Below are 25,829 nucleotides of genomic sequence, written 5' to 3'. Positions count from 1 at the left end.
AAGTAGGAGACTGATAAATATGGTCAAGGGCATTCCTGTTGGTTGGTTGACTTTGGTGTTTGCTTTTCTCTTTTTCCTTTATCCTGCCTTCTCCCCTCCCACCTCCCACCATTTTATATACTTCTTGCTCCTCTGGGGTTTTGAAAATGGGAAGGGAGATGGGTGATGTAACAGAGCTGGACAGGTTTTGCATAGCTGGTGATGTCAAACTATTTAATTTACATGCAATTATTTCCTTTTTGAGGAGTCCACAAGGACTCCACCCATCTTCCAGGGTTTCCAGGGCGTGCCTCCACTAACCTACAATTTACAATCCCCCTTTTCAGCCCCTGACCCCTGGTGGCCCACCCCATGCTGAATCTCTCTCACTCAAAGGGTAACTTTGACCCTCCAATCTAGCTTCTTTTCAAAGGGACCCAAGTCCTATCTTTTTGGTACTAGGCTCACCGGTGGCCAACAGGACCAAACCCCTTTGCTCCTGTCTCCCCCACCCCCTGTAGGAGCGCAGCTGCTCCCCTGTGGCTGTCTCTCCTTGCAGCCACCAGAGGCAGCTAAAGCCATTGTATGCTTTTGGATTTTTCACTGAAAACCAGACTTTAGCATGAGTGTTTAAGGTTCTGAACAGAAGGGTGAAATAACCAGAGGTGTGCTCTAAGAAACAACATTAATCATTTTTACTGTTTCCACTTTTCTAAATCAATAAACTCAACCTGTTTTTGGTGGAAGGCTAGCAGTTCGCTATTTCCAGTTGGTAGCCGGGCTCTGTGGAATAGCAGAAGCCGTGCCGCAGCGCAGGAGAGAATTCTGTGAGCGATCATCTTGCTTTCCAAAGAGGACCAAGTATTTTGTATTCTCATATATACTTTACTTCTTAGTTCGGTACAGCTGCATTTATCCAAACAATGCGACTTGCTACTTATTTTCCTTTTGTGGATTCACTGGATTCTGCAAGTGTTACGTTACTGAAGGTTAGACTATTAATATTTTAATTATATTTGCTAACATATTCTAATTCATAGGCACATTATTTAATTGACTAGTTTTCTGAGGTTATAACTTTGTCTGTAACCCTGCATTAAAGACTTTTGATTTTAATCTCCAGAAAGTTTGAAAAATAATAAATAAAAGCAAGAACTCCTATGGCTGGGGTTATAATCCTTTTTATCATAATTGAATTAGTCCCCATACCTTGGCCCAGACAGACCTTTATAATTTTCTGTTAAGCTTTCAAAAGTGGCTAGCATTATATAATCAGAAACATAAGAAATTAAATAAACCCTTTACTTAACAATATTATTTTTAAAAGCACCACTGATTTAGTCTATATTATACTGTTGACAAAATAAATTAATAACAATGAAAAGTCCTTCTTTGAAGAGAGTGATTGCTGAGCTTTCATTTAAATTTAAATTTAGACCAAAATAGCTAAAGTAGTCTCATTGCTTAAAATTACCTTATTCAAATATTTCCCATTAGAAAGAATTGTATTTGCAAATCAAACAGATACATTTGTAGCTCCCATAGCTGAGTACTCTTCCTTGAAAATTTCTCATTATTATAACAAGATGACACTCTATTTAAACATAGCAATGGAATTTCACTTTTCATTCTGTTCTGTACTTGATGAAGGAGATTTCATCGTTGTATGCTTCTCCAGACTTCAAAAATTGGTAGGAAAATTAAATTAGCCTGAGGAACATCAGGTTAAAAGTGGTGTTTTTTGCTTTTGTTTTTTGGTTGTTCCTGTGCCCAACAGCAAACTGTATGTTGCCTTAAACTTGAACTGGACATTGTAATTCCCCCTGAGCTTTTTCTACTTCTCGGTTCCCCAGCCAGCCACATAGTTAGAAGACTGAGCCAGGCCATTCCACACCACTGGAGAAATTTCAGCTTGCAAGATTCAGAAAGATGCACAAATGTGTGTCTGTGCAAATGCACTTACGTGGAAATCAAAATGCACTTACGGGATGAAGAAATTATTAGGCAAAAGTGTATGTATTAGAGAAGTGTGGAGAATGTGGTTAAAAAGGGCAAGTGGAGGAAGACCCTAGAAGGCTCTAAAGTTGGGCATAATACAGTAATAAGAACAGCAGCACCAGTATTGAGGATCAACACATGTGGAGTATCTAGAATGGGTCAAACACTACACTAAGAACTGAATGTGAATTATCTCATTTAAATGTCATACCTACCTAATAGAATAAGTACTGTTATTTTCCCATTTTATTAGTGGAGAAATAGAGTCTTAGGCATGGTTAAATATTTCCCATAGATACAATGTTAATAAGAGGTCACCTATGAGCTCAAACTTCTGTCTAACCCACCACTGAGGATTTCTTTGGCACATGGTGGACATTGTTAACAGTAGTTTTATTGTTATAATTAATGCTATTATTACTGTTACTCCATTGCTCATTAGTGATGCTTAGTAACAAAAACAGAAATATAGTTTTCTGTCTGACGTCTTCTTCAACAAAGGACTCTCCTCTGACAATAAAGACAGCTCCGTACAATAAAGCCTGCTCCTGCACTACAAACTGCAACACTTTTTATGTCTTGTTCACCTTTGATAAGTGATATAAATTACTCAGAGGATATTATATAAACTTTAATTATTCTAGCAATCGTGTTAAGGTGTTACCTCCATTAAAATAAATGTGAGCTTTACTGAGTACTTATCAAGCACCAGGCGCTATGACAAGCACTTCATAAGGGTTGTTTCATCCAAATAGCAGTGCGTGCTATTCCTATTACAGTGATAACCAAGAAGATTTTAATTTCTGCCAAATGTTATGTTGCTAATAAAGGAGTAAATGGAGGCTTAGCGAAATCACATACATGGCATAAAGTAGCACAGCTCTAAAGTGAATGAAGGTGCTGAAGCACAGAGCTGGAACAGCTTCCCAAGGTGGGAAGAACAGGCAGAAAACAGAGCCAGGATTCGAATCATCAGTTACCTAAGGGGAGAGCTGAGAGATGAAACGGTGAGAACAGAAGGAACATAAGTGATCAGATCAATGGCCTTGTATTCATATCACTTACAGGTAAGGTGTGGGGACAGCTTTGAATCCAGTGATCATACTTGTAACAATCAACCTGCATCTCAGTAGCAGAAAGGAGAGGCCTATGGCTCTGTGAACGCCTTCAGTGGAGGTGCATACCTGGTCAGGGAGGCCAGGGAAGGAAGACTTCCCTAATGAAGGGTGGTTAGGCTCTGAGGGAAACAGTGAAATAAGCAATGGATGAGAGAAGTATCTGATTACCTTCCACATAACACTGCTGTTATTTGAGTTAAAAAGAAAAAGAACTCATATTGCTCTAGAAATGGGATAACTGGGTGGAAGCTCAAACCAGGGGAGCATTTTCTCTTTCATTATGATCTAACTTGTTACTGTCTCCACGTAAGTTCTTGCTCAACAGAAACAAATTTGTCAGGATACGAGTCCGTACAATTTTGAAAAAATATATATTTAAAAAGCTATGTCCAGCAAGGCTATCTCTGCCTTCAGGGTAGGACAGGGAAACTTTTTCAAACTGTATTTTCAGGGGACATTGAACAAAGTAGCAGTCAGGAATTGGTCAGGAGCACCCTGTGAACCCACTCTCGACATTTCACGCACAGAAACTTAATGCAATCCGTTGGGTGACAAAGTTGTCAGAACAGATTAGAGGGGTTAAAAAGAGGCCTGAGGTGGTTTTCCCCCAAGACCAGAAAATACAGGAAAGAAGGGCTTATTACTATTTCAAGAGGCCATGGCCATCTGCATCTAAGATGCTCTTGGCTGCTGCAAGAACATCATGCTTTCTCTTGCCGTCACTGTGGGAGTGAGCCAGGGCCCTCCAGGAGCCCAACGCTGCTCAGTGAAGGATGCAGAAGTAGAATGGGGTTGACCTTGCCCCAGCCCTCAGACACCATGGCTCCCATTGACAAGGCCAACAAGGTTACTGCTGCCAAAAGATTGTTCTGATACTTAAGGTAGCAACAGGACTGACTCCCCAAAATTTCCAGTGAAAACACCAAGCCCAAGAGGAGAAATGTTCTTTAGGAACAGAACTTGCCACTCACAATAAAATGTAAGCTTCATGCAATCCAGTATTCTTTTTATAGTTAGTTAGCAACAAGGAACATTTTATGTGACACGATGATATTTAAAATCAGATTTATAGGCATTCATCTACTCGTGATACTCTAATTTGGACTGGGCGTAGCTCGAAAGCTTTTTTCATCTTCCTTGCAGCTGCGATCATCTGATGAACTGACGGGCTGCACAAGCTGAGGCAGCCCATCCGCACGTTTGTCAGTTAGTTGGGTTGGTTGGCTGGGACACTTAACTTGTTCCCCATGTGGTTGCTACAACAGGATAGCCTTGGCCCTTCCTATGTTGCAGGTGGGAATGTAAAATGATGCAGCCACTTTGGAAAAGAGTTTGACAGTTTCTTGAAAAGGTTGCACATACATTTACCATCCAACCAAGCAATTTGATCTTTAGGATCTACCTAAAAGAAATTAAAACATATGTTCGCACCATTATTTTATTGGAATGTTTCTAGTATTGTTATTTATGAAAACAAAAAAAGTAGAAATAACACAAATGTTCATCTACTGAATGGATAAACAAGCAATGGATACTGTTCAGCAATACAGAGAAACAAAGCACTTTCTACAACATGAACAAACTTTAAAACTTTGTTTATGGAAGAAGCCTGACACAAGCGCCACATATTGTATGATTTCATTTATATGCAAAAACAAATATCTAGATACATAGACTAGGTTAGCAGTTGCCTATAGCTGAGGTGGGAACAAGAAATAACTGCAAACAGGCACAAAGGATCTTTTTCAGTGATGAAAATATTTAAAATTAGGTTGTAGTGCTGGTTGTGAAACCATACACTTATTGAAAGTCATTGAATTATATGCGCACAACTAACTGAATTTTATTGTATGTACATTGCACCTCGATAAAGCTGTTTAAAATGTGAGTTTTTAAAAATTAATAGATTGTTTTGAAAATATCAAAATTCATGATTAGAAGATTTAAATAAAGTAATTAAGCATTACATGGGATTGTCAATATATATCATTTAGGAAGGAAATTCTTTAAATCTATTTTTAAAGCACTAACTTAAATAAGTCCTCTAAATATATCATTACCTACTCTCCTGGTCCAGGTTAACTGTTTGACTGTGGTGTCCAGACTCCACTGCCTAAAGGTGAACAACTGAATAAAGCAGCACCATTACCCTGTTCTGTCCTGAGGAGTCAGGGATCAGCAGGTGCTCTGTTACGCTAATGGGAAGCTGGGTATCCAGAGTTTGCCCAGTAAGAGGTCACGCTTTAAGTCTGTGCAGAATGTCGGAAGGATAGAGACAGTACACCCAATGTGTTTCTTCTTTTATTACCAAGATATTTATGGTAAAACATACCTGTTTCTTTTACAGGCACACCTCACTTCATTGTGCTTCACAGACACTGTGTTTTTTACAAATTGAAGCTTAAGATCCTCCCACCAGCCAAAAGATTATGACCTGCTGAAGGCTCAGCTGATGGTAAGTACTTTTTGTAATAAAGTATTTTTTTAATTAAGCCATATACATTGTTTTGTTTTTTTAAGACATAATGCTATTACACATTTAATAGCGTGCAGTATAGTGTAAATGTAACTTTTACATGTACTGGGAAAACAAAAGTTTTGTGTGACTTGCTTAATTGTGAAATTCACCTCATTGCAGTGGTTGGAACCTGTGACTCTCTTAGGTATGCCTTTATTTCTCAACTGAACGAACCGATTGTGTAGATTAATTACATTTTTCTCTAGTTTACAAATGATTGATTTTTAAACAGTGTACTTGGTATCTATTTTTGTAAATTATAGAGATAATTTAGATACCTTTGAAAATTCAGTGTAATTCGTTTAACATTTCACTTTAAGGTCAATTCTAATCATTTATGCTTTAGGCAAATAATGTTGTATCAGAGAGTGCTGTCCTGAAAAACAAATGCAAATTTTCTGGAATAATTAAAAATATTTGAGATGAGATAATGGAAGGTGCATAATAACATTTCACTTCTAAATTCATCTGAGGTTAAAATTTTGGAATTTAAGTTCAGAAAAAATAGAACTGGTAATGATTACATGATGGCAGTGAAAAAGGTAAGTAAAGATAAGTGGCTATAAATGCTTTATCAGACACTTTTTAAAAAAAATTGTGAAATAAAAGGAAATTGGCAACATAAGAGCCGCTGCTTTAGAAGGCGGGAGAGGAAAGAAAACCAGTTCCACCTTTGGATGTGATCCATGTTTGGATGATTCGAGCTTTATTCAGGTGCAAATGAAAATCCATACTGAAATTTGAGGGGAGGTGTTGCTTAAGTGCGTCAACTTATTCTTAAAGACAAAAAATGAAGTCAGCAGTGTAAAAGAGCAGAAGAATAGACACTGATAATGATGTACCTCTCGTAATCAGGAAATGGAAGGAACAAGAGATGCCCTTGGATAAAAGAAAGAGCAGTCTCAGAGGTAGTGGAAAACCAGGATAAAGTGCTGCTAGGAAAACCAAGGAGGAAAGGGTATCAGGAATGGCAAATAGTTTCAAATGCACCAATTGCAAGAGGAGAAACACTATCAGAAAAATGTCAATTTCTTAGAATATTAGTTTCTATAAGTAGCTACAAATTATTTATATGTGTAGCTATCTTTGTCTCTTATTTTTAAGAAAAGCAAAATCAATTTTTAGAATAAATTTAGCCTTCCTTGTTAATCTTAATATTTTATTTCAAATAAATATAAAATTATAAATTGGGTAATCTGTTACCCATTTATAGCACATCCTATGATAGTTTGTGATTATTCCTTTTAAAAAACACTTCTAAGAAATTACAAGCTTAATTAGTAAAACATTTCCAAGGGAGGAAAAATATCCAGGTAAGGTAACAAAAGAGAAAACAGTACATTTACAACTTTTATATTTTCATTTCCTACTGGTAACTATATTAACTGTATTTTTTCAAATTAAATATATTATTAAGATTTGTACAATCTCTACTATTGCCTATGAGTAACCAGTAGTTTTTAGAATAGTATAGAAAATTATTAAATTTGAATAAATAGTTAAAAATTGGGTTAATATTGTGCAAGATTTTTAATCTACTTAAAGAAGTTGCTGTCAGAATTTCTAAAAGTCCCTGTGTTTAATAGCTGGGGAAATAGAGTTTCAGCAGAGACATGGACTTTAATTGCCGAGGATAAAATCTTATTTCATTTCAATTTTATCTGTTAATTATTATTAATGGCACGATATAATACTAAATGGATTTCTCCCCCCACCCCTTTGGCTTAAATATAGATATGAATTCCCTATAGACTAGGATGGAGCCACAGCAAACATTTCTAGTTTATAAGTTTATTCCTAAATAATAACCCCCACCTACTACAGAATTACCAGTTAATATTCCAGCTATGCACTGTATAATTATGTTCACAGCTTCAATCTAATTGCAGTGGTGACAGCCATAACTAGTGTAGAATTTCACTAAATGGGCTCTTTTCAAAAGCATCCCGGTTGTGGTAATTCACTGTCATCCGGCCGATGACAGTGACAAATAAAGAAGTCAAGGACTGATTTACTTTTGAACGTTACTAATATTTTCTTGAAACATAATTTGAAAAAAATTTAGTCATTCAATAATATTTATTAAGAGTCTGCTATGTTTCATAAACAATTGTGGTTTCTAAAGATAAAGCAGTAAAAATATAAAAACATTCAGAACCTCTGTCTTCAAGAAGCCCGATGTCTAGTGCATCTCTATGTGCAGCCTGTCTTCAGGGACAGAGAAGGCCACTTGAGTTTGTAGTGGAGGCAAAATTTTACCTTCTCCCTCGTAGGGATATTTTTTTTCCAACTGGGCCTGAGAATTAAATTAACGTTAAGACAGATCAACAGGAGAAAAGCATACCGATTTATAAAGTAAAAGTTTTATGTGACACAGGTGCCTTCCGATAAGAAATGCAGACCCAAGGAAATGGTGAAACCTGCCTGCTTTTATATTAGATTGAACAAAGGGAGGCAAGTATGGAAAAGTAAACTATGTGGGGCGACTAAGAGAAAAGAATTATTTTAACAGTGTCTGTATAGGATTCTCTGGGTCTCTGCGTCTGGTCCTTGATAGAATGTTAGTTTCCTTCTGATATTGGGGAGGCACCTTCCATAAGGATTTGATCTACACAAATGGACAGTCAGAGCACCCTCCTTGCACCTGCTGTTTTGGTTTTCACCTAAGTGTCTCTAGCTCACAATAATTTTTATGTCAAAGAGGCATATTTTGGGGCAATGTGTTCTGGTTTTCTTTATGTTCTAGACATCATATCTTTGTCCCACCTAGCACAAAGTATACAGAAAGAAAAAAGAGGTGTGACCTCTTTTTAAAGGAACTTTTAGAAAGTTGCAATGACGTATCTCCTTGCAGCCACTTGCACAATCCTTAGTCACAGGCTTTAATCCTTACATGGATGTTGGGGAATCTGTCTTTATTCCGGGCAGCCCAAGTCGGTGTCAAGTTCTGGCTTGCTTCACTGAAGTCTGGTGGGTACCGTGTTGTTTAGTATAAACTGCTTTTGAGCACTATGTTGCCCAAGATAGAACAGTTGGACAGAGTAAAAGGGTGATGAAGAGAAGAGCCATTGTTTCTTTAACAAATCTCTTGATTTTGTCCGTATTTGATTTTATATCCAGGATGATATTTAGTGTCCCTACAAGACATAGATATGACATTTTCTTTCCTGAGAATCTAATCAACGAAGTGCCAGGCTGACAGCACCTAGAGGAGTCTTTCTACAAGTCTGTAGCTCTCAGGTGGTATAATACCAACCTGAGGTACTTGATAGAAATTGACATACTTGTGCCCGACTGCAGAGCTACTAAATCAGAATCTTTCCGGGCAGGGCAAGCTCTCAAGGTGAGTCACACACAGTTAGTTCCGTAAAGGGCAAGACAACTATGGGAATCTCTAGGCAAGCTGGCATGAAAAGCCTGGAGTCCAGAATTTTGCTAATTATATTTCAGATATGAATCACCGACTTTCACCCACTCTTTTTATAATCTGGGTTTGCACATCTGTTATGTCCAGAAAATAAGAATACAAGGGCTCATGATAGATACCTATATCAGTCAACCAGTCTGTCTTTCTCTAAGGGAACATATTGAATATTTGCAGATTCCTGAAATACTAAAAGATATTTTCGTTTTAAAGATATGTTAAGAAAACTCATTTATACAAAGTAGAAGTGGCACAGTGCAGGGTATAGAACTGAAATTTCAGTATTCCATATTCCTTTGCTAAAATCTGAGTAATTCTCGACCTATCGCTCACCTTTCACCAGGAGCCTATAATACAAATTGAACAATGTAAGAGTTACACCAAAAGGGTTCCTAGAATACTGGATAATTGGATTCTTAGCTATCAAGCCCTTCACTTCCGAGTGTGTTCGGCTTAGAAAGGTGCCATTTCCCAGAAACCTAGATGAGACCTTTTGTGTAGCAATGCTGAGCTGCTGGAGATGGGCTGCTGTTTAAGATAAGGCCAGACTGGACACGTTGAAGGTGTGGGTGCTAACAGCAGGGACCCTCTAATTGAGTGCCTTTGTTCCTTTTTTCCATTGAAACAGGGGAGATTTTGCTTATTTACACAGGCACACAAAGCCATTTAGGTTCATTTTGGCAATTGTTACAGGCAGGTATTTGTGGAATACTATTGATAATATTTAAATATAATTTATCTCTTGCCGCAGATGGCCACCATCCTGATGAAATCCTTTTATTCTTTACATTATGATTTAGCTTTAATTCATTTCTGTTCCTCTAGCTTTCTTGACAGTCATTTCAAATTTCATTTAGGCAATAGCACCAAGGGGCATGACCAAGAGGAATAAGCCTTCCCCATCTGCACTCTGATGGGGCTTTGAATGAAAGAGCACGTTTCCAGAAAGTTAATAAGCCATGGGGTTCATTTATAATGAACTATAAATTTCATGAACAAAGTAAAACACTATAAATTTCATGAACAAAGTAAAGCAAAGTATTTAAATATCTTAAAGCAATTGCTATTTTTAACTTGATTTTTTTTCCCCTCTTCAAGGGAATATGCTCCCCTTAGACTAGGAATGAAAACCTCCCCCTTTTTCTATAGCTCTGTTCTCTTGCCTTCTATCTTGATGAGGAGAAGAATAAGTGAGAATTCTACAGAAAATACGTTTCTGACACCACCGGCATGTAGCTAAATCTTGCTTTTGTGCAAGGGCAGAGTCAGAAGCCAACCATATCATTCAGTGGAACCCTGAATAAACAACTTCAGCCTCACTGTGTTGTGTCTCCCACTGGTATGTTATCCACAAGCTTTAATGTCAAAAAAGGGTTTTTCCTCCACCTCCCCAGTGTGTTCTGAGGGTTCCTACCTCAATTTCTTTTTCATCTACAGATATACCCATAAAAATATGTGAGAATATTGTACACTCAAAAAAGGAGGAAATATAGACTATATTATGCAGGAAAAAAATAAGATCTAATTACATTTTTAATGGAAATGTGCTTACTTTGCTTTCCTTGATACATGTTCTGAATTCAACTCATTATATATTACATTAAAATGTTTTTATTTTTAATGTATACACAACATATATTAATGTTCAAACAAAGTCAGAAGTAAATTAATTTTTCAACAACTAAACTATAGCATTTCCCAAAGGAGTAATTATATATCATTGGCAACAAGAATACTTAATATAGTTCAAATATTCAATAGTTTTTGAGCTACAAGAATGATAACTCAGTGTGGTCTAACCTAATATAAATCAGATATCTTTATAATAATAGGATTTTGTATGAAGGCAAAACACATCTGTAGACACTGTGACTGTATTTAAGTTAATATCTTTTTAAACCAAGAGAGTTTTAATAGTGAACCATGCATAAAGGATTTTGTCTCTAATTGTAATTGGGGCACCAGTTCTCTTTCTAAACATATTATATTTAGCATAGATTATGTCATTAGTATGTATCCAAAATATTTAAAACTTTCAAAAGAGGGAAGGCAAGCATAATAGTATGGAATTTGCAACGTGCTGAAAGAAAATAATGGCTAGTGTCCAATTTGACACACATTGAAAGCCCGAGGAATTTGTAGGCAGGCAGCAGAAAATCTTATAAGAGTTTGTCAGGCCAAAGTAAAATAGATGTCTGTACAGAAATAGAAGAGGGAACGAAGAACATTAGTAATGATAAATGTGCATGAATGTAAAAAAATTCTATGTAAAAAATGTTTGCAGAGTTTAAAATATCTGTAGATGTAAAATAAATCAAACAAGAAGAAAATGGAATTTATATGTTCTAATATTTTATCAATATCAGGAATTTGATGAATAATAATTTGTTTTGGGCTGTAATAAATCAAGGGTGCTCCAAGGTCTCCACTATAAGAATAGAATTGTAAGATATTAAGGAGAAAGTAACTAACAAGTTACTAGAAAGAAAAAGCATAATAATTAAGAAATGATTATTCCAGAAGAAAGTATGAATGGCGTAAAAGTGAAAATTAAAGCAGAAGGTCAAATAGAATATTGATAGTAAAATTGATTACCAGAATGCATAGAAATAAAGCTATGTTGCTTAAGAGAAATATAAGACAAAGAGATGTTTATAGTGGATTAAAATATATATTATGTAAATACTCACTAAAAGGAATATGTGGTGATAAATTTGGCAATTTGAATAATTGCCAATTGCAATTTTTTTTAGAAAAAGAAAAATTTCCGGTGTGCATGCTAGAAAAGAAAGAGTGGCGGGGGGTGGGGGAGGGACATTAAAGGTCTATATCTTTTGAAGAAATTTAAGATTTTTCTCAGGGAAATTCTCAGGTTCAGATGACATCAGTGATTTCCCCCCAAATATTAAAGGAAGAATTTTGGGGGAGGCCAGTTTTAACCTGAATTTAAAATATGACATGGACCTTACAAGAAAGGAAAATTATAGATTAATATCTTACATAAATTTAGGTGCAACAATTCTAATACAAATATTAGTAAATATATTTCATCAACATATCTAGATTGAATATTTCATGTTCAGAATTGAGATAGTGAATAAAAGTAGTGATTCAAATATGCATAATAAAAATTATATGGTAAACAGAAGCTAATCAAAATAAGTAAAGTATTTACAAACAGGTACATGGGAATTTAAAAAAAAGTGATATCAAAAGGAAAGATATGAGAGAGTATATTTACAAAGCATAAAACAGTTTAAACAATTTTTAATATATCCATAATTTTGATATATGCAAATAATATATAACAGCAAAAACATTTAATATAGTTATTGCAAGTATTGATAAACCTCAGAAACAAAATTGAGTGAAAAGGTAGTATCCAGTAAGACATGTATGATTTTATACAATTTTTACCATTTTAAATGCAATGCAAACAAGAGGATATATCTTAGAAATACTAAAATAATTTAAAATGTTAATGAAACTCAAGATTTAATACCTTTACTTGGAAGAAAGTGAGATATACAAGAGGCTTTAAGCATGTTGAAAAGGTTTTATTTTATATGATGGACTTGGGAAACATAGGTACTTATTAAACAAGTTTTGTATGTCTTTATATAACTTAAATACTGCGAAATTAATTTTAAAACTATTATATTGGGAGGAGATATTCACAGACATATACCCCACAAAATGTAAATATGAATCATATAAAAATAGCTCCTCCTAATCAATACAAGTAACAAACAGCCCAGTAGAATATTGGTAGCTCATATGAACAGGCAATTCACACATAGAGGTATAATAAACAGGAAAACTTGCTCAAACTCACTAGTAGCTTTGGAAAGCCATTAAAAAACATGATATATTTTATTAGTTCTGAGAACTTCAAACTGAAATATAAAGTATTAACAAACATGTAATTTTAAAAAATCTGATCATTTAGAGAGCAAAATAATAGTTAATTTGGAAAATGGGTTAATTTTGCTTAGTGGGAAAAAAAGTTTTACTTTTAACATATAAGCCAGTAGTTTCAGTTTATTTTATGTTATAAATCTCTCATATACAAATACAAAGTACTATACATACTTTTTATCAAAATATATTGAAAACCACTTATACATCTAGTGTTAAATTTACATGATGAACTATTATATTGCATTTAAAAGGAAAGAATTAGTACTATCTATCAAAGGGGTAAGTTTCCAGTAACAACATATTTCCTTTAAACAAAGAGACAGAGATCATTATATAGCATGTCCCAAAAATATGTATAAACACACTTTGAATAATTATAAGGACAGTGTTTATCAAAATACATTTCATTTTCAAAATTGAGCTATGAGCTGTTAAAGTGTATGTACATTTTTTTGGGACACCCTATATATATATACTATAACAATTTATATAGTTTTTAAATACAGAAAAATTCCATAGATTATATAATAATTATTGAATACTATTAGCTAACATTTTTTGTATGCTGGGTACTGTTACAATTATTTTACATATACTTTTAAATTGAGCCCTCACAGCAGCCCTATGTTTAAGATAGTTTTATTTTCCCTGTTTATGTATAAAGATACTGAGACACAGGTTAGCAGAATCAGTATTTGAACTCAGTAAATCTGGTTCTGGAGCCCGTGTTCTTAATCACTGTGCTTTGTTGTCTCTGTGTGTGTGCGTGTGCGTGTGTGTGTTTGTGGGGGTGAGATATCTACACATTTAAAATCATCAGGAGAAAATCGTGTCATGCCATCTATCAGTAACTTCCTTACACAGGAGGGGGAACTAATGGGACTAGAGATGTCGATAAAATAGTGCACCCACTTTATAATTCTGACACCAATTCCAACGTGTGGGTTTTGTTCTCCACACAACCAAGCAATTTTCAGACACCAACTGAGTGTCCTATAATTCAATTCAGTTCTGACACCATGCCCCTGGAGATAGCATCAGATCCCACAGGTGAAGGGCTCAGTCCTACTAGACTGCTCCCCCACCTCCAATCGCAGGTCCAGATTGTCACCTGTGCTTCCAATCAAGCCACTAGAAAAGGTTCCCACAACTCCCTCCTCCGGTTTGATAAATTTACTGGAGTAGCTCACAGAACTCAGAGAAGCATTTTACTCACTAAGTTACTAGTTTATTATAAAAGGATACTAAGGAACAGTCAAATGGAAGAGATGCATCGGGCATCGTATGTGGGAAGAGGTTCAGAACTTCCATGGTCTCTCTGGGCTCACCACTCGCTTTATATCTCCAGGTGCTCACTAACCTGGAAGCTCTTTGGACCTTTACCTTTTGGGTTTTTATGGGTGCTTCATTACATAGGCATGATTGATTAAATTGTTGATCATTGAGAATCAATTCAACCTTCAGCCCCTCTCTTCTCCCAGAGGTCAGGGTGTAGAACTGAAAGATCCAACCCTCTAATCACATGGTTGGGTCCCCTGGCAACCGACCCCCGTCCTAGATGCTTTCTAAATCTCCCCACTAACATAACTAAAGACACCTTTATAGCTGCTATGACTTAGGAAATGTCAGTGGTTTTAAGAAGCTCTGTGCCAGGAACAGAGACTGAGACTAAATATATATATTTCTTATAAATCACAGTCTTCATGTGTCACTTCTACATAAAATATTGTGAGTTTCTGACAATCTCTTTATTTCCTTGATATGTCAGAGTTCTAATTATTAGGAGTGATACAGGGCTTACAGAAGGGGATTTCAACTAGAAAAGAGCTTAGAAACCAATCACGTATAATCCTCAAAGCCCTCAAATATTATCCCATCCTGTCTTCACACCTTCCCAGGCAGGCAAACAGACAGTGTTTTCTTCTAATAGGTAAAATAATGTCCCAGTGTTTGGGTGTGCTGGAGTAGCTTGCCCCCACTCATAAATACTAGTAAAAGTCAGACCCCGGTTCCTGACCCACATCCATAGACAACAGGAGATCCAAAGGGATGGGGCGAAGTGCTTTTCTGAGGAGAAACACATGGGCATGAAATGTACTTTTTATATGGGCTTCTCTTTATTCTCTCTCTTCCTTATTGTTATGAAGTGAGTTGGTGCAGAGTTGCCTGTGCAGAATTCTCCTTGACCTTCGGTGGCTCAGAAATACTGGGTAGAGTCTCAGGAAAGGCTCATGGAATCCACAGATTAAGACTCTTTCCTCGTTAAGAGATGGGAAATCTCCCGTATTGTACCCTTAGAATGGTAACAGCCAGCGAACTAAGAAGCACAGGAGCAGGATTGGTGGAAATTGATTGGTTAGGAGCACATGATGCCTAGTCCCTGTGCTCAAGAAGCAAGGCGCTTCATAGGCACACACGTTTACCAGTCCACTGATCAGGCGTACGTATCTGTACCTTACAATAAAAGAATGCCTGCACAGAGAGCAATGATAGGTAAACAGGAGACTGAAAGATGAGAGATCCAGCCATGTCTTGAGAGCTGCCCTGACGAATATGAAATCTCAATTGATCATTGTAGAGATAGTATTAAGCTTTCTCAAGAACTGAACCACCAGTGCATTGCCTAGTGGTCCTTGGAGCAAAAGGAAATCAGCAAATCCTAAAATGAACATTCTTAAATGGTACCTTGTTTATACAACATACATGGAAATCTAGATCTCATGTATTCTGTACAGAAGTAGGTGTTTCCTCAAAGTACTTCTGTTTGTGGCATTTCTCATGATTATTATTGTCGTCTGTCTGTTCTTCTAAATAGACTACATTTTTCTTGATAATAAAGATCCAATTTGATTGTTTCTAAGCCTCAACTGTTATGATTAATGAATATAGTAAAAGTTTAAAACATTTTTGCCCGGCTGGGCGTAGCTCAGCGGTTGAGCGTCGACCTGGGATCCAGGCGATTGGGGTTCGATACCCGGTCAGGGCACATGCCCGGGTTGCTGGCTCGATCAATGACTCTCTCATCACTGATGTTTCTATCTCTCTCTCTCCCTCTCCTTTCCTCTCTCTGAAATCAATAAAGATATATTTAAAAAATAAAAGTAAAAAAAATAAAACATTTAAAAAAATTAAATTCATTAAGATAATCCAGACCTTGAAGTACTGGAAATATTTTCAGAAGCTTAGTTTTTTATATGTAAATAACTGTCAAACTTCTTGACACACTATCCGTTCATAGACTTAATTATTTATGTTTTGAGTAGTTGGGATTAACCTTTAATGACATGTATAATCAGCAAAAGTAAGTTATAGATTACTATATAATTATTCCATGAACTTTTACAAATTAATATCATCATTAATCTGTTCATGGTATACATCTGTGTCCACATGCATACTTTTAAATCTAAATCTCATATTTTTAATGGGGATATAATAAAGAAATTAATATAAATTTTATTCAGGGATAATACAGTTTGGTTGGGAGGTACATCTATAATAATAATAATTTTACAATTATAATAAATCAGCTGCTCTGTGTCAGGCACATTTCTAAGCCCTTTATAAATATTATAATTAATGTCAGGTTGTAGGTAACTCTCTGGACTACTCTCTTTACCCTTTCAAACCAGGAAGGAATAGATGTGAGTTTACAAATTTTAGAACAGAGTTATCTCCCCGTCACCTGAGCATCTGCTATCTAAACCATATGGATTATTTTAAACAAACAAAAAAAGTTTGTATTTCAGAGGTGCATCAAAGGATTTAACTATGCATGATTTACAATTAAAACTTATGAACCTCACTGAAGACATAGAAAGGATCTGTTAATTGTTTACCTGGCTACTTACTGATATTTTCCACTGCAGTTTCCTAGAACATGTTAACATCTTTTACAGGCTCAGTTCTATCCCAGATCCAGGAACATATCCCTTTGCTAATCCTGCAAGATTTAATTTGTTCTATTTCACATAACTGACATTTTAGCATTTGGAACTGGTGTTCTAATTTCTGTTACTATATTAAGTTTTGTAAGAACAACAACAAAAATAATTTTAGTTCTTTGTAGAAATACTTTCACTCTGTTGAGTTAATCTTACATTTTTAATATCTACAAGCTTCTATTAAAGAAAATATCTAATTGTTTTATAAAACATAATGGAAAACTTTGTCTGTTATCTCCCTTTCTATAGGTGTGCCCCTTATATAAGAATTGTATAGTAAATTTTGCTCATATGCAGAGATGAATTATATGTTTCATGATATTATTAAATAATATGAGCTGCATATAATAAGGTCTCCCCATAACAAAGCATTTATCTTTCCTTTTTCATTCATTAACTCTACAAATAGTAATTACTATATAGTAGTCCATACTATGGGCCAGGAACTGTGCTGGGGGTAAAGCAGTGAGAAAATAACAGATACCAACCATTCTGTCATAAATATGGTATATTGTAGTAACTAAAAATAAACTGTAAGTTAGGTAAATAAAAATTTGTAAAGCCGTAAGCTCATAGAGCTTAGGAATTCATCATGGTCTGGCTATTTGGGGCAGAACTATTTAAGGACAAGCTCTTGTTTAAGTAATATTGAGTAGCTATCTAGAGAAGAAAAGTTAAGTAAAAAAAAAATGATTGAGAGGGCAAGGAAATCAATAGAAGGGAATTTTTTTAAGCAGAAGAAACGGTGTATAAAAAGGAACATAAAGTTTCTGGAAGAATTCATGAAATACTGTCGTTTGAATTGTGGTATACGGGGGTTGCAAGTAGACCAGTTAGAAGCTAAGTCACTAGTGAGGATCGGGGGAAGGTAAAATGGCAACTTGAACTAGTGTGATAACAGTGGAAAGGAAAAAAAGGTGAATTTTAGTGAAATTTGGTTACGATTGAGTAGTAAATAGGATGTAATATGTGAGGGCAAGTAAGTATGATTTCTCAGTACTTGTCATGTTCATAAAAGTGAGTAATATCAATCACTGGGATAGCAAATACTGAAGGAAACAGTGGATTTTCTGTGGAGAGAACATGCAGAAGAGATTCTGGATTTGTAACATGCTCAGTTTGAGGTAATTTTAGCCTTTATTTATTTAACATATTTAATATTCTACCTAGTGCCAAGAAAAGTTTTAGTTCCTTAAGCATTAAGTGGACAGTTGGAGATAAGAGTCTAGAGCTCAATGAAGAAATTTAAATATAAATTTGGAAATTATTGACATATAGGTGACTATAGATTACCATTAACATGGATGAGGTGAGGCTGAGAGAAAAATATATAGCACTAAGTCTTAGGGAGCTCCAATGCTGAGAGAGATAAGAGGTTGCAATCTAGAAAAAATACATCAAACAGCTAGATCCAGATACAACAGAGTAATAGAACTTGGGTGGCAAAATCCAAGGAAAATGTCTTAAAAAGGAAATAATCCACAGGACAATTGAACCTAAAAATATGCTTTCAAATTAACCTCCAGAAGATCTAGAGTAATTAGAATAAGTGCTGTTTTGATGGACTAGTTGGGACACAAGACAATTTGAATTGAGTTGAGTAAAAAAAAAAAGAAATGAGGGAGTAGAGAAAGCATATGTGAACCACCCTAAAAGAATTTCATTCTGAAGAAGGAAATAATAATGTGGTAATTAATGTGTTAATTTACATATGTCCAGTAGATTATTTTCTAAGGGATATGACTTGAACATGCTTTATTGCCAGTTGAAAGGTTTTATTCTAAAGTAAGTGGTTGACAAAGTAGATTATTTAGGCTTCCGGATAAAGAGAGTGGAGATTATTTTTGAGGTTATTGAACAGGATGTATAGTGCTAATGCTCAATTTTTTTCCCCAGTGCTTTCCTCCAGTAGTACAGATGACCTTGTTTGGAAATAGAGAAAGCAGATGGTCAAGCTTTAGAACTTGCCTCATGGGTGCAACGAGCATAAAAAAAGTAAATGAGGTTTAGGGTATTGGCATGAGAGTTATTGAAATAATGTACCATGAAATGTAGGCTGTATATAGGGGAAAAAATATGGGGACAGTGAATGAAAATATGGAAAAGTAAAAGTGAAAGTTCACATGAGATCAAAGAATGGTCAGATAAAGTAATTCACAAATGAGCTGAGAAGGTCCGTACAGAAAGCACCATAATTAGAAGCAAAGGTGGTGGTGGGAACACCATTGGGTGGAACAAGATTTAGCTTTTGATGTAGGTATATGTAGCTGAGGGAGCAGAGGGGGGAAAAATCACTGGATATGAGGAGAATAAAGAAAAAAGAGGCCAAATGTTGGAATGGTCATCTACATGGAAACTGGGGTCGCCTAGAATGTTGGCAATAATTGAGGTGGAGAGGATACTGACGTTAGTTAGACTCTGACATGGGATAGCACAAACAGGAATGTCTGGTGTTATAGCGTAAGGACATAGTCTCAAATGCAGAGTTTCTACATGAAGATTAGCAAGTACTGACCTGGACATTCTAACAAGGGGCGATAGAACATCAAGCACAACAAACAAAGTTGAAGTGCATGTTGGGGGAGTGAGAGAATATAGTCACTACTGAGTAGGGCTACAGGTAAAGTACTTCTCAAGGAAGGGGGCATGCTTAAGTTAAGGCATGAAGCACTAACAAAATATTGATCCAGCTTAAAGAGTACAGTTCCAGAGGGTAAAGTAGAAAGTATTATAAAGTTTAGGTGAGGGGCAGTAAGGTTAAAGAATTAACCTTATTGCAAAGAAGTTTTAGTAGCTGGAAGGTTGCAATGTTAAGATATGTGGAGGGTAAGGAATTTTGAGTGAGGAAAAGACACTAAATTCCTTTCAGGGCAGACACTTTTTTTGTATTTTGCAGAGTGCATAAAACTTAACTAGAGCTTACCATCTGTCTTACATTCCATGATATTTTGTGGCTCAAAAGCCTACACGCACAGTAGGCTCACATCTCCTACGCAGTCCCTTAACTTTGACGAAATATCAGCTCTGGTGATCAGGCTTTGGGGTTTATTGTTGGTTTGTTGTTTTATTTTATTTTCTTCCTTAAGATAACAGAGGTGAAGATAATTGATAGACATGGTTGCAATCCTTACCCACCACCTGCAAGCATACTTCCTCTTCCCAGTATTTCAAATACTGTTGATTATTTCCTGAATGCATTAGAGACTATGCTAGGGTAAGACCAGCAAGTTACAACACAAATGGATTCATCTGTGCATATTCATGATCATTTCTCATTACTGGAGGCTGCCCATCACTATATTTTCAAACACATCAACTCGAAACATTTGGTGTTTGCATAAATAGTATTCATCATGAAACATTAACATTGTGTTAGAAGGTAAAATAAGCACAGTGTTCATTGTTTTAGCTTTATCATCCTTCAACTTAGATTAATTCCAAAAGACATAAAACAGTATCTTATGTATCTGAAAAATCTGTATGAGGTTGTAATTTTAATTTATCAGTGAGTGCTTCTACGTTAACTAAGTATGCACAGATTTTTTTAAAAATAGAGATTAAAATATGAAAGCAATCAAGCTATTTACAATCTAATTAGCTCAAAAATTGGATGGGTAATATAAATGCATAATTAATCTGGCTTGACTATGACAAACTTGAAAGGGAGATTATGAAATTAATAACAGGAAAAAAATCATTAAAAAAGAAACACACTGTGTAATCAAAGCCAAAGTAAGATAAATTTCATCAGACATCTTTAATTCTTATAGTCTATATTGTGGAAAATTTTCTGTTATATATTAATAAATAAATATAAGGAAAACCATTTTATTTCCAACAGAATTCCTTAAAAATTTTCGTTGCAAAATACTTATAAAGTAGAGAAATTACAGCAGTTACTTTTGTATTTTTACTTTTACATGCAAATGATTTCAAATAAAAATTTATAAAAATATTATAAACAATACTAAAAAAAAGAATACTCGTTAATTAACCCTTTATCCATGTTGGATTGTTGACATTTTCACCTCATATGACTTACCCTTTTCTCTTTTTCTTTTTTTCAATATCTTTTTCTCTTTCTGAACAATCTAAAAGTGTTATGTATGTCATTGTCCTTTATCCCAATACTTCAGAATATACTTTGTAACAATAAGAATACTATTTTATACCACTACACTGCAATTGTGAGCATGTTTATTTAATAATGATATAATAGTTGTATCCAAATTGCTTTCCATATTCAAGTAATTCTGTATCTGTACATCCCAGAAGTACATATAAGAAAAGAAAATATCAATATCCTTAATGTGTTCATTTCTGAGAAATTATACACACATTAATATATAAATATATGATCTTTTTTGAAATTTTATTCATTTACTTTTAATTTATCTTTATTGTTAAAAGTATTACAGATATCCCCTTTTTCCCCATTGACCCCCTCCACCCCACACCTGCCTCCCCCAGGCCTTCCTCACACTATTGCCTGTGTCTATGGGTTACGCATATATGCACATAAGTTCTTTGGTTAATCTTTCCCCACCCACCCACCCCTGCCTTCCCTTTTTTCTTAATGTATAATATTTTAATATTATATAATGTACATAAACTAGGTTAAGCTGTTTTATGTCCAAAGGCATCTTCAGAACCTATTTTCTGTAATAATGAACAAAAGAACTTTGATTTGTGTCTGTATTAAGCCTTTAGGGTTTCTAAAGACAGACTTTCAGAGAACAGTTTGCATAGATTTTTGAGGTTTATGGAATAAATGAGATCAAGTTAAAACAATGTATGGAAACACCTTTAAGCGTTGATGATGGTGCTGATAACAAAATAGAATTTATTTTGATCTAATATGCATATAATACTATAAAGCTGTTGTTTCAATAAGTAACAAACTTAGTTATAGCTCTGTAAATACTTTAGAGGAAAAACATATGAAGTTTCTGATGACTCATTAAAACTCTAAAGAAAAGGCCAGCATACTTCAGAAACAATAAACTTTTAGAAGCAAACAAACCAAGAAAAAAACATTAGTATCTCTATAATGAAAAATGGAGAATGATATTTATTTAGTGACAAAGTAAAACACCACAATATTTACAGTACTTGTAGACAAGTTACATGTTATTAAAATTTTCAGGTAAAATATGCTTGTGTGTGTTCAGATATTACTCCATTAATAGCTTGGTGAAATGGGTGGTCATTGGGCCACTCTTCAAAATCAGGTAAGATTTAGGCACACAGAGATCTGTAAAAGGACACATCTGTAGAGGGTAGGGTATGGACAAAGTCATGGAAACAGAAGCTTAAAAAATTATACAGGAGAAAAATCAAGCAGTTCAGTTCATTGATTTAGGACCTGCTTAAAAAAGTGTGGGTGGGGCATACATTAGAAGAAGTATGTGAGAATCATATTGAAGATTCTGATAAATGAAATTAGGCTCTAGTCACCACTCACTCACCTCCTTCCATCCTTCACTCACTTTCCCTTCCCTCCTTCCCTCTCTAGTGTCCCCTCCCATATATCTCATTCTTTAAGACTATCACGATATTCCATTATAGATTTAGCAATGCTGCTTTCCTGTCTTAATTGCGTTATAAGCATTTTCTTACACTTGCTTATGTATTTGTTTGCCAGGGAGAGCAGATAATCTCATTGGTTTATTGTATTCTTCTAGGGATGGAAAAGAAGTTTAAGTCAAATTAAAGATGATCTATACTGCCAGGCACCCATGCCCCAAATTGAAATTAATCAGTGGTTCTTTGTATCAGGGGACTCTAAGGCACAAGGGTTATATTTATGCTAATTTTTGTTAATATGACTGGAAGGCATCAGAACGTAGTTGAACACAGAAAAGGCTTAGAGTCTTAAAAATAGAATTTATTCCACAGATTCACCAAAGGAATCATTTGTACTGTATAATATTAAAAGTTTTCACTTGTAACTTAACAATATATTGTGAACATCTCTACAGGTCAGGAATTATATTTAACTCAATCATTTCAACTGTTACTTTGGATTTTGTTGTGTATTGGCACAGGACCTACAAAATATCTTATCTGTTGTCTACCTACATATACCTAAGTTTATTTTAATATTTTATGCTATTAAAAATCGTCATGTGATGAGCTTCTGTTGATGTGTTTCTTTAAGCATGTATCTGAATATATATGTATATACATTTAAATTTGTTATTGACAAATTGTCTTGAAACAACTTGTATTAATTTATTATCCTAATAACTGAAGTCAGATACTTGGAAATCTGTACAATATTAATTTTACTTATATTTCTATTGCATTTCCATGGTCCTCGTTAAATATCTACTTTAGATCATTTGTTCAGGAGAGGTGGCTGGGGCAGGCCCACATGTAATATTAACATACACAATATCTATAAAACAAATGTATACATTTTTTAATGCGGGTGCATATATTTTATAATTCTGGCAATAAGTGTTTATGTATAGCATTATATTAACTTACCATAATTTGTGAAAATATTCTACTATATTTGGGCATAGAAGTTATATAAAATTCAATGTATATATTTAAATTATTAATAGACTACTTTGTTCCAGATACATTTCTGTTATATGTCTATTCCCTGGTGTATATATTTTCAAGATATAAGAATATTATTTAGCCATAAAAAAGAATGAAATGTTGCCATTTGTGACAATATAGACCTTGAGGGCAAGATGCTAAGTGAAACAAGTCAGAAAAAGTTAAGCCAATACTGTGTGATCTCTCAGAACAGTGATGTTTCCTGCCCTGTCGTCTTTTGCTCTATTGCACTGACATTGGCATGAAGCCTCAAGGCTGGCTCTCTTAAGGCATGAATTTTGGGGGCCAGACAAGTCCACATGAAACCCAATAAGATTTTCCTGTCCAGACACCTCCCAGTGTTCACCTAGTCCTACACAGACCAGGGTGCTCTCCTTGAGGACCAGCCTTTTGTCCAGAATAACTGCTACTGTCAGGGTTATGTGGAGTGGCACCCAGAATCCATGGTCACCCTCAGAACCTATTTTGAGCACTTTCAAGGAACATTACAGGTAAGTGACATTATTTATGAAAGAGAGCCCAAAAGGCTTTCTACCACATTCGAATATCTGGTATATAAAATTAACACTCAAGAAACACAATTTCCACCCATGAGATGTGCATTATCAGGTGAAGAAACAGCACCATGAGATGTGCATTATCAGGTGAAGAAACAGCATGACAATTGAAGTTTCAAGAGAGTGATAATCCCACTTTGATGTAAAGTGGGCATGAGGGTGGGTGGTGGGCCCACAACGGGGCACTTGAATTGGCATTTGTGACATACAATGGGCTATATGTTTACTTGGAAAGTAATGTCACAACCATGCAGTTGAGAATGAGCTTAATTGTCAATACAGTAGAGCATATATATAAGACAATGACTATTAATGTGATTTTAGTTGGAAAGGAGATCTTGACTGAACAAAACCTCCTTGAGTTAATAAGCCTGAATTCTTTAAGGCATTTTGCATTTGGAAAAGAGTGTTTTAACACCTGTGTACCCCATGAAACTGCACAACTTATTTTTAAAAAATTATATGGGTGTCATGGCACAGACTACCCTACGGAGGCATGCAGCGATAAATTGAATTGTGGAATTACTAGTTTTGTGGACCCCAACTCACAATGTTTGCCAAGGATTTTGGCATATACTATTGGTCATAATTGCTCCAGGATGTTCATGTGGAAAGTTATGTGCATAATGAATCCATACCAAATGAATGGAACTAAATTCAGCAACTGCAGTTTTTCTCACATGTGGAGCATTAGTTGAAGGCTAGGATGTTTCTTCTCTTTAGTAAGTAAAAAGGCAATCATCATTCCAACATGCTGTGGAAACCGTGTTTTAGAACAAGGGGAAGAGTGTGACTGTGGCGATTTGTGGAGCAAAGATCCGTGTTGTCAGTCAAACTGCACCCTGAAACCTGGGACTACTTGGGTCTAATTGGGTCTTTGTTGCAAATGCTGCCAGATCTTACCCACAGGCAGCATGTGTAGACAAGAGGAAAATGTGATTTCCCAGAGTGGTGCGATGGGACATCCTATGATTGTCCAGAAGATGCGTATGTGCACATGGGGTACCCATGCAAAGCCAGCGTTGGTGGCTCCTGCTATGAAAAGAAGTGCATTGTCCATGATGAACCATGTAAGAACATTTTTGGCAAGAAGGCCAGGGTTGCAAATCAGAGTTACCACAGGAAAATGAATGCCCTATGGGATAGTTTTGGGAAACGTGGTTCCATGTTGCATACCTGTGTACAGTGCAGCGCCTCCGGCATTCTGTGCGGGGGGTTCAGTGTGCGAGCATGATGGAAATCCCCCACCCGAGAAAGCATTCTACCCTGCATTGCACTCACTTCAGTGGCGTCGCCTGCTGGGGATGCGTGTCCCTGACGTTGGTGATGTGAAAGATGGTACGAAGTGTGGTTCAGGACATGCCTGCACTGAAAGGATTTGTGTCTCTGTGTCACTTCTAAGTAATTGTCCGTCTGACACCTGCAATACAAACGGGATCTGTAACAACAGGAATAACTGTGAGTAACTGTCATTGAAACCATGCGTGGGGACCTCCCTACCTCCTGAAAAAAGCAGCAGAGATGGTATGAACAGCGGCCTGCCCCTCTAGGATAATAGAGCCAGAAAAGCACAAGAGAAGAGTTGCCTGCTACTATTTTGAGTCCTCTTTTGATATTATTATTATGGTTATTTTCCTTTGTGTGAAACACACACACATATACAAAACATAAATAAATAAAAGAAAGAGCAGAAGGTTCCACCTTTACCTGAGAGCATAATGTTCCAGAACGAACCTGTGGAAGAAAAGGAAAATGTTCCAACCTCATCTTAGAAGACAGAAGTGCCAAAAATTTAGA

General features: G+C 35.6%; 1 pseudogene; it reads left to right on the top strand.

Annotated features, from left to right (window-relative positions):
• The first annotated feature begins 23,701 nt into the window (after positions 1-23,701).
• Positions 23,702-25,498, top strand: LOC148093250 (disintegrin and metalloproteinase domain-containing protein 25-like; annotated as a pseudogene).
• Positions 25,499-25,829: the final 331 nt, after the last annotated feature.

The sequence above is a fragment of the Miniopterus natalensis genome, chromosome 4 (assembly GCF_054644295.1).
Source record: "Miniopterus natalensis isolate mMinNat1 chromosome 4, mMinNat1.hap1, whole genome shotgun sequence".
Classification (NCBI taxonomy): domain Eukaryota; kingdom Metazoa; phylum Chordata; class Mammalia; order Chiroptera; family Miniopteridae; genus Miniopterus; species Miniopterus natalensis.
Note: the sequence above shows the minus strand (reverse complement) of the source record. Positions and strands in the feature narration are given on the sequence as shown.